The sequence below is a fragment of the Melanaphis sacchari genome, unplaced genomic scaffold (assembly GCF_002803265.2).
Source record: "Melanaphis sacchari strain LSU unplaced genomic scaffold, SCAv2.0 Contig143_pilon_pilon, whole genome shotgun sequence".
NCBI classification, from domain to species: Eukaryota; Metazoa; Arthropoda; class Insecta; order Hemiptera; family Aphididae; genus Melanaphis; species Melanaphis sacchari.
Window position 1 is genome coordinate 32152 of NW_020270614.1, and position 16617 is coordinate 48768.

Genomic DNA, 16617 nt, shown 5'->3' on the forward strand with positions numbered 1-16617 from the left:
TTATAAGATGTATAATACAATAAAATAACACCAAATTTATAATTGAATATTAAACATAATATACAAATATATAAATATATAAATAATAATAATTATAATTATATTTATAATTGTATATAAATTTTTGTGTTATAGTATGTTTTAAAACTATATATGAATATATATGAATACAATTATGCATCATGAATCCTTACTATCATGTGTTTTGTGTATACTATACATTTATATTGATTTGAGTTAAATGTGGTTAAACACATATGCATAAATGTGATATAAAACCTATTTAATTCTTAAAATATTTTATATGTTATCATCTTTATTCTTAAGTAAACATAATATATATGAATCGAGTTTTTTTATCTTAATAATTATATAAAAAAAATAATCAGAATTTTAAGATGTAAAATACAATAAAATAACACTAAATTTATATATATATATATATATATATGTCGAAGGCCATATGGAAAATTAGTTTTTATGCAAAAAGACTAGACTCTTTGCAATGGGGTAGCCCGTTTGCGAATTACTTATTATTTTTCTAAACAGCCTGCTATTTTTCAGGCTCATTTCATACAGACTAACTGCAGTTAGACCTTTTATGAACTACAATTATAATAACAATGTAAATTATATTATTTTAAGGGTAATACAGTACATTATATGGAACATGTAAACCGAATAATTATATACGGTAGTTTATTACTTTTTATACGTATTACTTATTAATTTATATACAGTTATTGATTATTGAATTACTAGTTGTATTATATTATATTACTAACAAATATATATATATATATTATATATGTAAAATATTAAATTAAATTAAATTAAATTGCAATATTACAAAAATTATTACATTACAATATTAAGTATTATATAAAGTATTTACTTATTGTTACATGTAGTTTTTTCGTGACATCTTTAACTACATAGTACATTTTTTTTGCGACAAGCGCATCTATTTGTTTTGCACAATGTTTTGCAAAAACATTTTTGATAACCCTGTCCTCCAAATTGAGAATGTCTCTTCGCTATTTCTCTTAACGTTAACATTGTATCTGGTAATTGTCAAGAAATTCTGCATCGGTTGTCTGTAGAACATTTCTGCTTAACCACGTATTTATAATTCCAAATCTTGTACCAATTTGGTAAACGTTATTTTTTTTGTCGATAACTTTACCAATTATATTTTGTGTGTCTAATGGTCCACGGTCTACCTTTGGAATATTGACTAAAACATAATTTCCAACTTCAATTATAACTAATTTCTTATCACTAGCTTGTATCATTTTTCTGCGGCTTTTTTTTGTCCTTCAAAAGCTTTTACTCTTTCTTTCTGAATTTGTTTTTCTTTTACACATGTATCGCACAAAGACTCTTTGTTTATGATAGACATTTTAGAATTGCAATTTTTACAGTCATATATGTTATTATCCTTTTCATTAATTTTTTGGTTATCTTTTTCACTATCTTCTTCTTCGTTACTATCTACTTCATCACTTACTTCAGTATTAATTAACTCATTTAAATCTTCTTCTGTTGTTATCGACTGTAAGATATCATTAGGTAAATTTTTGCTAGAAAGTCCTATTTTTGGAAACAGCATCGGATATTGTAGCTATTGTCCATGGTTGTTTAACTGCGTTCGTTTTATTTTTATAATAATTAGTAACTTCATTGTTAAATTTGTTCACTACTGTTACATTTTCCATATTATGCACTCGTAAATATTAACGCACTCGATGAAATACACTCGGTTTACTAACGAATAGTACTGTAGTATGTACCAGTATGTTACTTACTGTAGTACGTACCTACCTACAGTAAGTTACAAAAATAGGTACAATGAAAAGTTATAATCTAATCTACTGATTAGTCATTATCTTGTAGATTCCATCAATTATTAGGTAGGTATACGTCGTCAATCCGTATCTAAATTCTTAAAATAGCCGGTTGTAATGTAGGTACCTACTAATAATGTAGGTAAAAACCAAAAATTTTAAATGTATACGATTGATATGATTAAATAAATAAAAAATAATTTAATAATTAATTATAAATACGCTATTCATACAGTTTATGAATAGGAACTAGGAAGTTATGTTTTAGCCAATATTAAAAAAGTAGATCGTGGACCATTAGATATTCAAAATATAATATTTTCAAAGTTGTAGGCAAAAATAAATATTTCACATATTTTTTAGTTAGTAATGTATAATAAAACTAGTAATTCAATAGTCAATAACTGTATAACTGTATAAGTAATAAATTAATAAGTAATACGTATAAAAAGTAATAAACTACCGTATATAATTATTCAGTTTACATATTCCATATAATGTACTGTACACCCTTAAAATAATATAATTTATATTGTTATTATAATTGTAGTTCTTAAAAGGTTTAACTGCAGTTAGTCTGTATGGAATGAGCCTGAAAAATAGCAGGCTGTTTAGAAAAATAATAAGTAATTCGCAAACGGGCTACCCCATTGCAACGAATCTAGTCTTTGCATAAAAACTAATTTTCCATATGGCCTACGACATATATATATGTGTGTTATAGTAAAAGTGGTGAATTCTGTTATTTTTTTGAAATAACTAGGCAGTTTATGAAATATCCACGAATGTTAGTTTAAGTATGAAATAATACATGAAAATTATACTTTAACTAGTTATTTCATAGAATATATAGTTATACCATTGATTATAGAATAGACAGATAGACAATGGTATAGGGATTTTCGGTGACTAAAATTTTATTTATAATAGCTCCCAATAGGTAGCGTTGTATGAATTAATATTAAGGTAGCCATACACGATCCGGTTTGCCGGAGAGGTCGGACTGCGCAGTTTAACCTGTACAGTTTTAACCGATTCCCGATGACGACATACACGCCACGATTTGCCGGATACGCAGGTCTGCGCAGTCTCATGCTTTCCGGCCAATAGTCCTCAGCTGCGAGTCGTCGAATGTTCAAAATATTTATATTTTTTTGCCGTTTTTTTCAATTAGATTCTCTAACATATTTATCACATTATTTTTTTTAAATTCACATTCAATATGTCAGCCCTAAATGACGACGCCAAAGCTTTGGTAGGCTTAGCTCTAATTCTTAAAAACAAAAAACAAAAAAAACGCGAAAAATGGACCAAAGATTGGCTCTTAAAACGAAAAACCTACAGTCATGTCAATTTATTAAATGAACTGAGATTCGAACCATTGGATTTCAAAAATTATTTACGAATGGACGAGGATACTTATCGTAATCTTCTGTCAATGGTTGCGCCTTTAATACAAAAACAAGACACTGTAATGCGTAAAAGTATTTCTCCGCATGAGAGGTTAGCAGTTACCCTAAGGTTCCTCGCAACTGGAAGGACTTACGAAGACTTAAAATACACTTCAGTTATTTCATCTCAAGCACTTGGAAAAATTATTCCAGAGACCTGTGATGCTTTGTACCGAGTGCTACATAAAGAATATTTAAGGGTAAGTACACAAAAATACAAAATATTGTAATGAATACATCATATTTTTTTATTTGATTATAAGTCATATTATGAATTATGAAATATATAATTAATATTTATTTAAATCTATAATATGTAGGTACATAGTTTAGTTTTCAAGTGAGTTCATAAAATTAGTTATATAACAAGCAGCATTTTCTGGTTGAGTTTGTTGTTGATTAGTTGTGTTGCCAGCAAAATCATCATTTTCTTGATACACGTAGACACCATTTTCAGAAAAACTGGAATTTGAACTCAAATTAGAATTTGTACTAAAATTAGAATTTGAACTATGATTTCGCGAGTAAAAGCTTGATGTAGTTTCTGCTGCTGTTGTGAACTTATGGTTTAATGTCAACCCACACAGCAATGATATATTTATACAAAGTTAAATAAATATTTCAAAAAAATATTCAATATTAAATAAATGTAAAATTTTCATAGATAAAAGATTTTTATATATTATATAATTCCTAATAAATATTGGTTTTGTATAATTATTAATGAAAGTAAAAAAAAAATAATTAATATTTATAAATTTATATTTATTTATGATTTTGTAATGGTTAATAAATGTACCATCAACGTTAACTTAGATTGAATACGAGGAAAACAAATGTTAAATAAATATAAAATAAACAACTGCAATTAATAGTAATTAAACATTTTATTTTCATTAATTAATATTATATAATCAAAAATGAAGTACAACATAAAATGAAAATTAAATAAGTATTTAATGTCTAGGTATTGTAAATTATAATATATAAATACTTTTTTAAATAAACAATTAAAAATGAAGGAAATTCCAATCTAAAAAAAAAAAAAAATTCAATATATCATTGAATAAAATATATTATTTATTTTAAACTTTTAAGTTTTAATATATTTAAATCGCTTAAAAACAAAAAATATTCAAACTTGGATTAAAAAAAAATTGATGCAACTTTAAATAAAAGAATTAGTATTGAATGATAAAAAATAAAGGTTAGTTTTTTTTTTCAATTTGCCTCTTCAAATTAAATGGAGCTTGAGCAAGTACATACTTAATAATATCTTCCATTTCATTTTGAGTACTATGTTTAAACTTTCCTTGAGTTTTGATGGCATCTAAAAATTAAATAAGAAAGTTTTAATAATAGGTAAATATAGCATATAAGTAGTATTCATTATACATTATAACTAAACAGAAATTACACATTAGTGTGTTTAACTAATTTATGGTTAAGAGCAAAGATTATATTTATGATAAATGAGGATATATAATATATTCTTCCTGATGGATTTATATAACCTGTTAAAACATATGCATATTTTATATGTTTAAAAATCTGCAAATAGTTTTACTAAAATGTATGTGTGTACATTATTATAGTTATTTATTTTATTGCTGGTAAACTATTAGTTAACTTAAATTTTGATTTAATAAGATATATTTTACACATTTTATTTTAGTTATAAAATGAATTATATTTATATAATAAATGAACATTATTATTATTATATTGTACCTGATAATAATATCATATTAATAAATGATTATAGTAGTTATGTAGTTTGAGCATGTATTATCCGCACTATTGACTTACACGTTTTACTAAATTAAGCATCATGGGTGCACCCACCCATACATTTTTAAAAACCATTGCTTAAAAATCATCTTTTCCCCACATCACTACACAATAAAATCAATAGTTATATATTACAGTATATTATAATTATTATACATCTTACCAAATATTACTGAACAAGTTGCTAAATTTGAAAATTTCTGTTTTCCCTTTTTCCCTGTATAAGAGAAGTCTTTCAGTAACTCATCTTTAAATAACTTAGCCATAAGCCTTTTTACCATAGATTTAACATTTTTTCCACCAATATAAGATAGTTCATTCACCTATAAATATGTAAATATATTAAAACAATTGTAAAGGCAAAACTCTCAAATTTCAAAACCAAGGAAATAAATGAAAATAAAAACAACTTATCCTCTATACTTAAATAACTGAGTAAACAAATATTAGTTGGTATACATATAAGAAACTTGGCCACGATCTTCCAAGTCCTTAAGACTACCCAGTACCCATTGTAATAAAACTTAGAATGGTTTAATGATTACTCTTTGTTTTATTCACTTTCAAGGTTAGGTTTTGTACATTATGGATACATTTACATATAATATCAAAATTAGATTCCCTTTAGGAATGTACAATAAAATAATATAATCGATTATGTTCATTAAAGAACTTACAATACAAATATTTCGTACAATTCACTATATATTGGGTGATAATATTTATCTTACCACAATACGTACGTACCATTAGATTTACAACGTTAGTACAGAGGTGTTGGGAATGACACTTGTACTAATGTCGACTTGTTCCACACAGTCTACTACGTGTTTTAACGTAGTCTGTGGGAACGTCGAATGACTAGTGGTACGTACCTTATACTGGGTAAACTTCTACCTGGGTTAGTCTGGAAGTATCGGCAGTAGTCCCTCGGCGTTGGATGTGGCTCCTGACTGCGATGGTGGTTGACTGGTGGTATGGTTGGCTTCGTGATTTCCAAATGGCGGCTTCTCTTCAACAGCAGTTATTAACTGGTCGCTCTATGTGGCGTACTCAAAGTTATGGATATATATATTCGTGGATCGATGCCGTATACTATGCGTTTTGCTATAGTCGGTTGTCCACGAATATACAATCGTAACACTACTACTACTTATGATCATTCGGACGGGTGGTATATGTGTACGTATTGGTCATCATATCTGTGCCAGTTATGCCTCCCGTACAACGTCGTTTCGCTTCTTTATTGTTCTTTTCTAATCATATTGGGTGTACAGTTTTTGTGAGATGTCATTCTTAATATGTTAAAAGGTAGAACTTGCCATTATTGCAACTAGAAGATAGGTTTTCTCCCTTTTCTGTAAAGCAACTTTGAGTGTTTTAAAGGTCGTGGCACACTCACGCCATCTATAGTTATTTGTTACTGCCGTCGAACAGTATTCGACGGATAGTAGTGTCGCTGTTCATCACTAGGGGCGGGAGTGTGACTGTAGTACTGGTATTATTGTGCGATGCATTTTTTGTCTCGTTACACCATATGCATTTGTTGTCTCCGTCTTACACACGTACGAAATAGCAAAATTTTGTTCACTAGTTTTAATAATTTTGATATTAGAGTGAGTTGACCTATTATAAAACTTTTAGGTAAGAACATTCTCTGTACTTAAGCGTTGGCGATTTTTAAATTTTTTCATTTTAAAGCAAGATATGGGTATGTGAATATCAAAAATTAAAAATGCTCATATCTCTCTTGAAAATTAAAATACATATTTAGTAAAAGCCAATGCTTAAGCACAAATAATGTTATCATCTAAAAATTGTATAAAAGGTCAATTCACCCTAATATCAAAACTATAGAACAAAATTTTGATATGTCGTACGTGTGTAAGACAGAGACAACAAATGCATGGGTAGCATCCTCTTAAACTATATGACGAATATATATCCATGGTAATTATTTTACTTAGTTGCTTTTTTAGAAATATTTATAGGTATATAATAATAGCTATAGTATTTTTAATATTATTTTGAATAGTAATATATATTATATTATTATGAATACCTAGCGTATTATAATATTATTTAGCACAGAACTTTTTCTTGTTTCTTCGATTACTCTACAATTACTATACTTATATAGTTACAAAAATTAAATTATAATTGATTAAAACTCAATATTTCAACCATTTGATAAGTAAATCAAAGATAGTTTAGTTTCTTACCAAGTTTATGCGGAATGTACCTTCTCCCAAAATATTATATTCCAATGTATCAAGATCTGCCATATTATCGATGGGTAACGGACAACAAGTCATATCATTTAATAATGATGAGGATATTCCATTCATAGAAGAATCTTTTGTTGGCATGCTATTTAAACGTATTTCAATAAAATCAAGTCTTTGAGCCATATCCCTTTGATTGTTTATGATACGTCTTAATTCATGTTTGATAAATGTCAACATGTGTAAAGTTTCTTTTTGATAATCTGTGCCTGTATGAAATTTGTAAATATAAATATAAAGTATATTTTTAAATCAAACTGAAGAATTACCTAGTGGTGTACTATTTTTAATAGCTTCTGTAGATATGTCTAATAGTTTAGGTGTTCTGAAACATACTTCTGAATTTTTTTCATCTGTTAAAATATAATTGAAATTTAAATAAAAATAATAACTTTATTGTTTAAAAAAAATAATATTCACCAAGATGAACATCAGAAGATTCTAATTGAATTTCAATGATTTCTTCATTACTATCAATTTTATCATAGTTTAAATTAAATGTTGGTACTGTAAAAACAGAACATGATTATAAATAATATACATCTACCCTACTGATATAAATCATTTGTAACGATTATTATAATTATTATTATTATTTTTTTTTATAGTGAATATTGAATAATAAATACATTATGACTTACCATCATTCTTATACTTATCAGTCATATTTGATGGTATATCATAATAAGACAGCTGTTTAACTATTGATGGTTTTTGTTGATTTTTCAGCACTTTAAAAAAAATATTCATATATATTATAAGTAAAAAATAACATACAATAGATATTTATTTATTTATTATAATACATAACAAGTAAAAACTTACTTTTCAACTTTTTTGGAGAAGGAGACCAACCTGCATATTTTAATGTACGATCAGACTTATTACTTTTATTGAATTTTTCATCATCAGAATCTAAATAAAATAATAATTGTGATAGGTAAGTTTTATAAATTAAAATATAGATATATTATTATTTAATTAGGAGAACAAATAAAAATAATAACCTGAATACTCGGGACAATCTGAATATGACTGGTTATTGGTTTTTACTTTTAATTTTCTCTTAGACTTATTTAATTCACCAATATCTGACAGGTCACTTTGATTACACCCTTTTTCTGCCAAATTATTAGCTTCTCCAAATGATTCTATAGTTTAAAAAGGTATCAAATTTTAAAAGTATTTAATAGTTTGGAAATTTTTTATCAAAAAATATTTTTTACTGATATTTTTTTTAAGAATTCTTGCTTTGTGGTAATCAAATTCAATTTCATTAGGAATAGTTTTAAGTTGTACAAATTTCTTAATCAAAGCTCGGTTTTTTGGCCACGCACAAGTTCCATTCTTTATGAACCAAAAACTGGGTACAGGTTCTACAGAGTCATTACCATAAAAGTGAACAACTGAATAGGTTGCCATATTCTAATACTATAATAATACAACAATAAATAATGTTTGTTAAACAATAAATATTATAGCATAAATTACAATTTATAAGGATACCTATACATATTATTTAGATATTATCAATTATTGTATTTTATCAACTCAGAATTCGTAATAATAAAAAGTAAATAAAATAAATAATAAGATCAATTTATTTATAGTTATATGACGTTAAAACATACACATAAAATTAATAACTGTATTACAATTAATAATCAAATAACATCAAGAGTATGTAAAATGGGGTATGCTACATTATTATTATCATTATCAATTAATATCATATACTTAGAAAATTCTGTTAACTCTACATCAATTGTTGTGTAATCTTCAGATAATTCATCAACTAATGCTACACCTAACTTTAAGCTATTAATAGGTTTTTTAAAGTAACAACAAATTTTATTAAATTGTTTAACCAAAAATACATTTTTACCATTAATAGAATCTTTACAAATATTTATAACTTTAAAAATACATAATTTTTTATCATAATCAAACCCTATATAACAATCAGAAACAGAATTTATATCTATTTTAATTCTATTTTTAACAATTATTTGGAACTGAGAGGTAGTAAAGTGTTCAAGTAAAGGTCCATTAACATGCTTTTTTTTGTATATTATTTCATTGCATAGATTGTTGTTTAATTTATATTCACTAAAGGTTAAAAATTCTTGATAGCGTTTTATTACTTGCTCTAGTGGTCTCTCATGTTTTCTTACCATTTTTTTCAAAAACTTCATATAGTTCTCAAATGGAAAACAAGAGCATTCCTCTAAGGAGCCAAATTTCCTATAATCATCTACAATATGGATTAATCCATGGATATTTTGAGATGAAAATTGAGATCCATATATTTCTTCAAACTTCTCAACAAAATGTATCAACATTTTTTTACTAAAATTTACCAACTTTTCAGTACTATTAGAAGATAATAGAATTCTAAAGGCTACATGTAAACACATAAAATGAATATAACATTCATCCAATAAAATTCCTTTTAGCACTATAGGTCCAGTATAAAGTAAGAACTGTCTAAACTCTGTTGCTTTCCATCTCACTACATCATTTAATCCCCGAGGTTTTCTTGAAAAATCAACAGTTACATATTTTTTTATTAAATAAGAGACGATTGGTAACTATATTTGTATATCGGCTTTGTATGCGAACATGTACAGGAGATTTTTTAAATATACCCAACCATAATAAAATCAATTTCTTAACAACGCCTAAGCATACTAAATGCATATAATCAATACTGAAATCGTCCACCATATTTATATAAGGTATTTCAGTTAAAATTGATATTGTATTGCCTATATGATGTTCATCATCAATACGGTTTATAAAATCTAAATGAGTTCTATTGCGAAAATTTGTGCCTAGAAAGCACATGGTATTATTTATACGTTCACCTTCAACGGTGCACCTTGGACAGGAATAATATCCAACATGACCTTTGGTGCATAAAATAAAACTCTTGGCTGGAGTATCACAACAAAATGTATCTACCTTCACATATTTTTTACCATAACCAGTATCCATACCATTTTCTGCTAAAAATTTAAGTTCATCAACAAAATTTTTTAAAAATAAATTACTGTTTTGTGGTTTTTCTTTCCCCCAATAAAGACCAATTATGAACACATTAGATTTAAAAGAACTGTACAGAGCATATGCGAGAATTGGCCAAAAGGCGCTAGAGGAACTTTTTGTCAAAGGCAAACCGTCAATGCCAACAACCAATTTAATTATATTTTTTTTTAATAATTGAAAAATTACAATGAGATTTTAAACCATTTTCAATACCAAAATGGTAATAATATCCTGATTGAATAGTTTGAATTTTGTTAGGTTTATTAGGTGTCTTCAACACCGTTCTAGCATCAACTGGAAAATGACTAAAACATTTATGATTTTTTAAAACCTTTAATAAAGAAGATAGTGCAGATAATGTAATATTATGTTCAATTGTCCAATTAGCAATAAGTTTAAGAATAGAACATTGATCATCATATAAAATATTATTAGCATTTGTTAAACATTCATCATTTGAATCGGAGCTACATGATTCATTTTGTAGATCACCATAATCAGATATGTCTACATTATTGTTATCAAAATTAATACTTGAAAAAGGAAAGGTAGATGTATCAATACTAAGACTGTTAGAAAGGTGTTCATCATTAACAATTACGCTGGGAGATGGTCTATCATGGCTTTCTACAACCAAATTATTACCATTATCCTGGGATGTACTTGGTTGTGGGAAAAAGTTTAATTGTTCTTGATTTTCAACAATAAAATCAATAGTTTCCATATCGTTCAAATATCTTCTACGCTTAGTAGATTTACTATCAGATTTACTAGACATATTTGTCATTAAAATAAAATAAAATAATGACTTTATTATTATATGTATGATATATTATAGAAAAGTCCTACTAGTGTAAATATTATTTAAATAATAGTAGATATGAAAACACTTTACTACCTACCAGCTAACTTCAAACTATTAATAATATTTATTGTAAAACAAATAAATTAAACTTATTACTAACTTAAATAAAATTTACGTTGAAAATAATATACAAATAATACTGTGTACCTACCTATATTTTTGTTGGCGTCTGGAAACTTATATAAATATAATAAATGATAAAAGCGTAATATACTAATATACCATCTCTATAATAATTATACTTCGATTAATACCAAGCATTGAATTCATCAGCATACAGTATGGAATTTTCTTTAGGGTAACTAATTTATGACAAAAAAAAAAAAAAAATTATTATCTACTTAATATTTAATTGTAAATTTAATTTGTTTATTCTTACCAAAATCCCAATTGATATAAATTAATAATTTATAGTGGTGTCTGAAGCTGTAAATTTATAATTTATAAGTTGTTGTTATAAATATAAATTATTGACATAAATGTACAATGTTTATAGCTTGGTACATTACAATAATTGTCAACTTGCGAATATCTCAAGTTTTACTTCATCCAATAACCTTTTTAAAAGGAAAAACAAATTTATAGTTAACTGTAAATTGTAATTAAAAATTTATACGTCCAGAGTATTGTTACCAATGGCAGACTATTCCAATACCTATCATTAATATTAATTCTGAACATAATATGATTTATATATTATATTATAATTTTATTACACTATCAGCTACTTACACCACTATGGCTAGTACTTAAACATTTTAGGTATATTATATATTTATAAGTTATCAAACAACTTGCTTAAGTAATAGCCAATAGTTATTAATATATTTTTCATTTAAATTAATTCAATTTAAGAACACTATAACACTATTATATACATTTAGTATTTACATATTTTACAGATTGTAGTAAATGTCAAAATGTGTAGGTAACCAACAAATTTAATACACAAACAATAAGCTTATAGTGAAAGTAGGGAGTCCAACCGGCAACCACAATAATTAATTTATATAATTTTACATTGATACATATTAATATAGGTACTTAGTAAAACAAATGAATTACTTAATACTATACTATACTTAACCTGCATCATGGAGTATAATGAAACTGGTCCGCCACTAGATATATTTACATATTACATAGTAATAACAATATACGCGTAATACAAAATGTAATACCTATTTGTTTATATTAAATAACTTATTATTTTTTATGCTTAACTATTCATTCTGATTCTGTCTACATCGTTTTAGTAGGTGATCACAATAATTTATATCTTATATTAATAACAATTAACAATAATGAGCCCGATAATGAAAACTTTAAGTATACTTACCAAAATGTAGACAAACATATGTGAACGTGAACTGTAAACTGCAGATATTTTTTATATTATGACTTCCATCATCAAAAACGAACGACACAATAAAATATACTGTATAATAATATTATTAATTAATAATTACACAGTGACGAATACGTATGTTGAATGTTTTATGTTAAATCATGTAATTGTAATTATTTGACATTTGAATCAGTGTATGTAATAATAATAATATAATATGTATGTGGTAAATCCGATGTCGTATTGTTATTTGTAGTGTGAGTGCGTGACGAACGCCGTGCCCGAACGATAAACATGGGCAGTGCGGAGTACGGTGGACGCAACGGTCGTTTATGGTTTTCCCCGCAAATTACTTAAAATTATAATTCAACAACAACAGATTTCTATATTTATAACTTGAAATAGACAATTGTAAAGCCGCGTAACCACGTAGACGTAGCCGAAGGCCGAACCTCTTGCGAACCGTTTGTGACGTCCAAATTTGTACCAAGTTTGCTCGAAGTTGGTCAAAAGAAACCGACGGTAAATGGATTCGTGCAGCGAACGGTTCGCAAATAGTTCGCATTTTGCAAGAGGTTCGGCTCGCTAATGCAGTGTACGCAGCTTAATAATTTACTATATTTTACAACTATTTTAAACAGTATCATCTCTTACAAACTGAATTTTGAATATTGTATTGTAATATTATAATTTGTACGTTTTAATGGCTATAATACTTACAAAAATAACACTGAATATTCTGATACATTTAAATAAAACAAATGTAGAACTAACCGCATCTATAGTCTATACGCTTTTAACCTGCATTTAGTTAATTGCATTTTTTAATAATAGCGAGTATAATTCCTTACCTTTGATACACTGCAGTCTACAACTACTGATACAGAGACAATGTAAAATACCTATAGGTACTGTTTTATTAAAACCAATTAAATAAAATCACAAGGAACCTGAGGCTGAAGTAGGTCTTACATATTATACAACTATATAAAACACTTAGGTACTAGCTAAAACGTCTAGATCAAGCCTGTATCAAGATATTAAATGTACCAAACTACCAACTCAAAGTTGTTAATTTAGAGTTAGACAAAGTATCTTAACTCTTTATGACGCAGTTAGTATAGCAATAATTAAATCAATAAATCTATTAAAATATGCATTAATAGAACAAATCAAAAATATGCACTGTAATGATGTTTAAACTTTAAATCTCAAACCCAGACAACACAAAACAAATTTTTATACCGAACCAGATTTTTTCTATATTCACCTAATGAACAAATATGCAAATTCGTAAAGTCCCAATCCTTGCAGGTTATTAGATTTATATATTTAAATTGTATAGATACAATCAAAAATCGATAGGGTTATTAAATATTAATAATAAAAATAACGTCTATCAATTAAATTATTGCAACAAAACATTATATTTTGTACTAATCTCTATCGCTGCCATCTAGTATAATTTTATTAGATTGACAAACATTCATTTGTTCAAAATATAATATAATATAATAAAAATATTTTACATCATTTTAAAAATTATAAAACATAATTATAAAAAGAAAAAGATAGATTTTTCTGTATAATATAAATATATATTTATACAGTTATTATATATAGGTACCAGCTACTATACTTTAAGTAGGTAATTATAATAATAATATATAAGTAAGAGTGCAGGATTGTACATTTGTACTTATACATACGCCTGCAAAGTGCAAACATTCCCTTTTATTACCATAGATAATATAGGTAATATGATTATAAAATATATATATATGTATATAGATACCTATTATAGGCGACTACAATAAATTTATAATTATATAACATACAAATTAAAGCAGTTTTTAACTTAATATCAATATAATATGTTAATATTTAATTTAAATTAATTTGTAACGATGTTTAAACATTAAATAGTAGTTGAAAATAAAAATATTTATTCCAAACAACACAAAACCAACATTTAATTTTAAATATAAATATTGGATAAACGTCTAATTTTAATTTTAAATAGTTATTGAAACACAGTATATTTAATAATTGTTAAATTTTAAAACTTATTAAACCTCAAATATTAATTTAAAATAAAATATGATTATTTAAATATTTAATAATGATTGATGAATATTTTGGTTACAATCAATAAAAATTAATATATATTCAATATCGTTTCAGCTATAAATTTTAAATATTTGAATTTAAATCAAATAAAAATATTTATACAATCGTATTGATTAACAATTGCTGTGTGGGAAGTTATTTTGATGATTACACAAATAAAGTGACACAACAAATAATTTACATCAGACTGATATTATAATGTATTGGGCATCGAGGAAGTGAGTCCTGTATTGTTAATCTGATGTGGGACTATAGACTTTCCATTTATAAATAATATTAGGTATTCTGGGATATATTTTTTGTATAATGTATAATTTGCATTTTATATCAAAACTATCTTGTGTATGGATAGACCAAATAATGGACATTAATTCAATACTAAACTATCAAAGGCAATACACACATTAGTTATCAATAATTTTACTAGAGTATGAACAAATTTCCGTAGTGCAAAATTTTGCAGGATTTGAGTAAGGTCATAACTAATAAAAAATATTAACACTTAACATGTCCACTACCTTAGATAATTTAATAAAAATAAATGAACATTGAACATACTTTATACTTATTATCTACTCTAGACTACATATAACATATTTTTAGGACTATGGATGTTTTAAAAAATTATTTATTTTTACACTTTTTTTGAAATTATGTTAATTTTTAATTAATATTTTATGAAGTAAAAATCTTTTAATATTACATAAAAATGACACTATCATATTAAAAAAAATTTTCAATTTGCCAATTTAGGTTAGTAAAAACTCCATAGCCCTAATTATGGAAAATAGTAAATCAATAACTTAACCTAATTATTTAAACATACAATTAACTAATAATGTAACAATCAAACATTTTTACAAATGTAGAAGTAGTTGGTCTTGATGCTGCGTTGTTTTTTTTTTATCTAAATGCAAAAAAAAAAAACATTAAATTATTTATTCTATAAACAAAAAAAAAATTATTTATTCATACGTATTAAGTTATTAGGTGACATGTCCAATGCTGTGACTAACCAAAATAACAAATTGTATTTGTTCATCCAATCATGTTATAGATATTTGAATTAAAAGTTAGTACTACTAATTGCGGTTGAAATTTGAAAGAAAACAAAATTAATTTTCTAAAAAATAAGCAAAAATTATGATAAACATCAAATTATTTATTTTATAAAAAAAATTCATACTTACATAATAAATTGTTTAGTTTGTTTAAAGGTTAAAATATAATATGTAAAGAAATATGGATATTTTATTCTTTTAAAGTCATCAGATACCAGTAGCAAGCGATGTAAATTTGCTTTAATTGCTGGTCAAATTGAGCTGTCCAGTCATATAGTTCACTGTATTTTTTGATTAATTATATAAACTCTACTAATTTCCACTGAAATAAAATTAAAATATTTGAACTATGGTTATTATTTGTCAATAATATGTATAAATCATTTAATAAAAAAAATAAAATTCTAATATATTAATTTTAGATTGAACTTACCAATAAATTATACAAATAAAGTTGTCAGCAAAATATGAAATCTGATTTCCATATACATAATAATATTGCTGATTGGATAGAAGTATATTTTTAATTAAATTCAAATTTGTTAACCAAATTACAACATTAAAACACTATCAAAAAATATAATAGGTATACATTGGAATAATTGGCTTAAACTTTAAATTTATATTTTAAATAATACACTTATACACATTATTTAGTATTTACTTAAAACATATTCTTTGGTTAAACATTCTAAGAATAGTAATTAATTAATAATTAATATTTTATATTTGATAATGGAAACTAACATTAACGATTAACCAAAAACCACATGTTTTCAAAAACAGTTTAC

The 16617-nt window shown here is 25.5% G+C and overlaps 1 long non-coding RNA gene and 1 pseudogene across 1 annotated transcript; both read right to left on the reverse strand.

Annotated features, from left to right (window-relative positions):
- Positions 1–4500: 4500 nt before the first annotated feature.
- LOC112591822 lies at positions 4501–8796 on the reverse strand (annotated as a pseudogene).
- Positions 8797–15740: 6944 nt separating this feature from the next.
- LOC112591823 lies at positions 15741–16617 on the reverse strand. The gene is made up of 3 exons (XR_003114527.1): positions 16574–16617; positions 15956–16148; positions 15741–15888 (listed from the first exon to the last, which is right to left on the reverse strand). It is a non-coding gene; the product is annotated as an uncharacterized LOC112591823 (long non-coding RNA).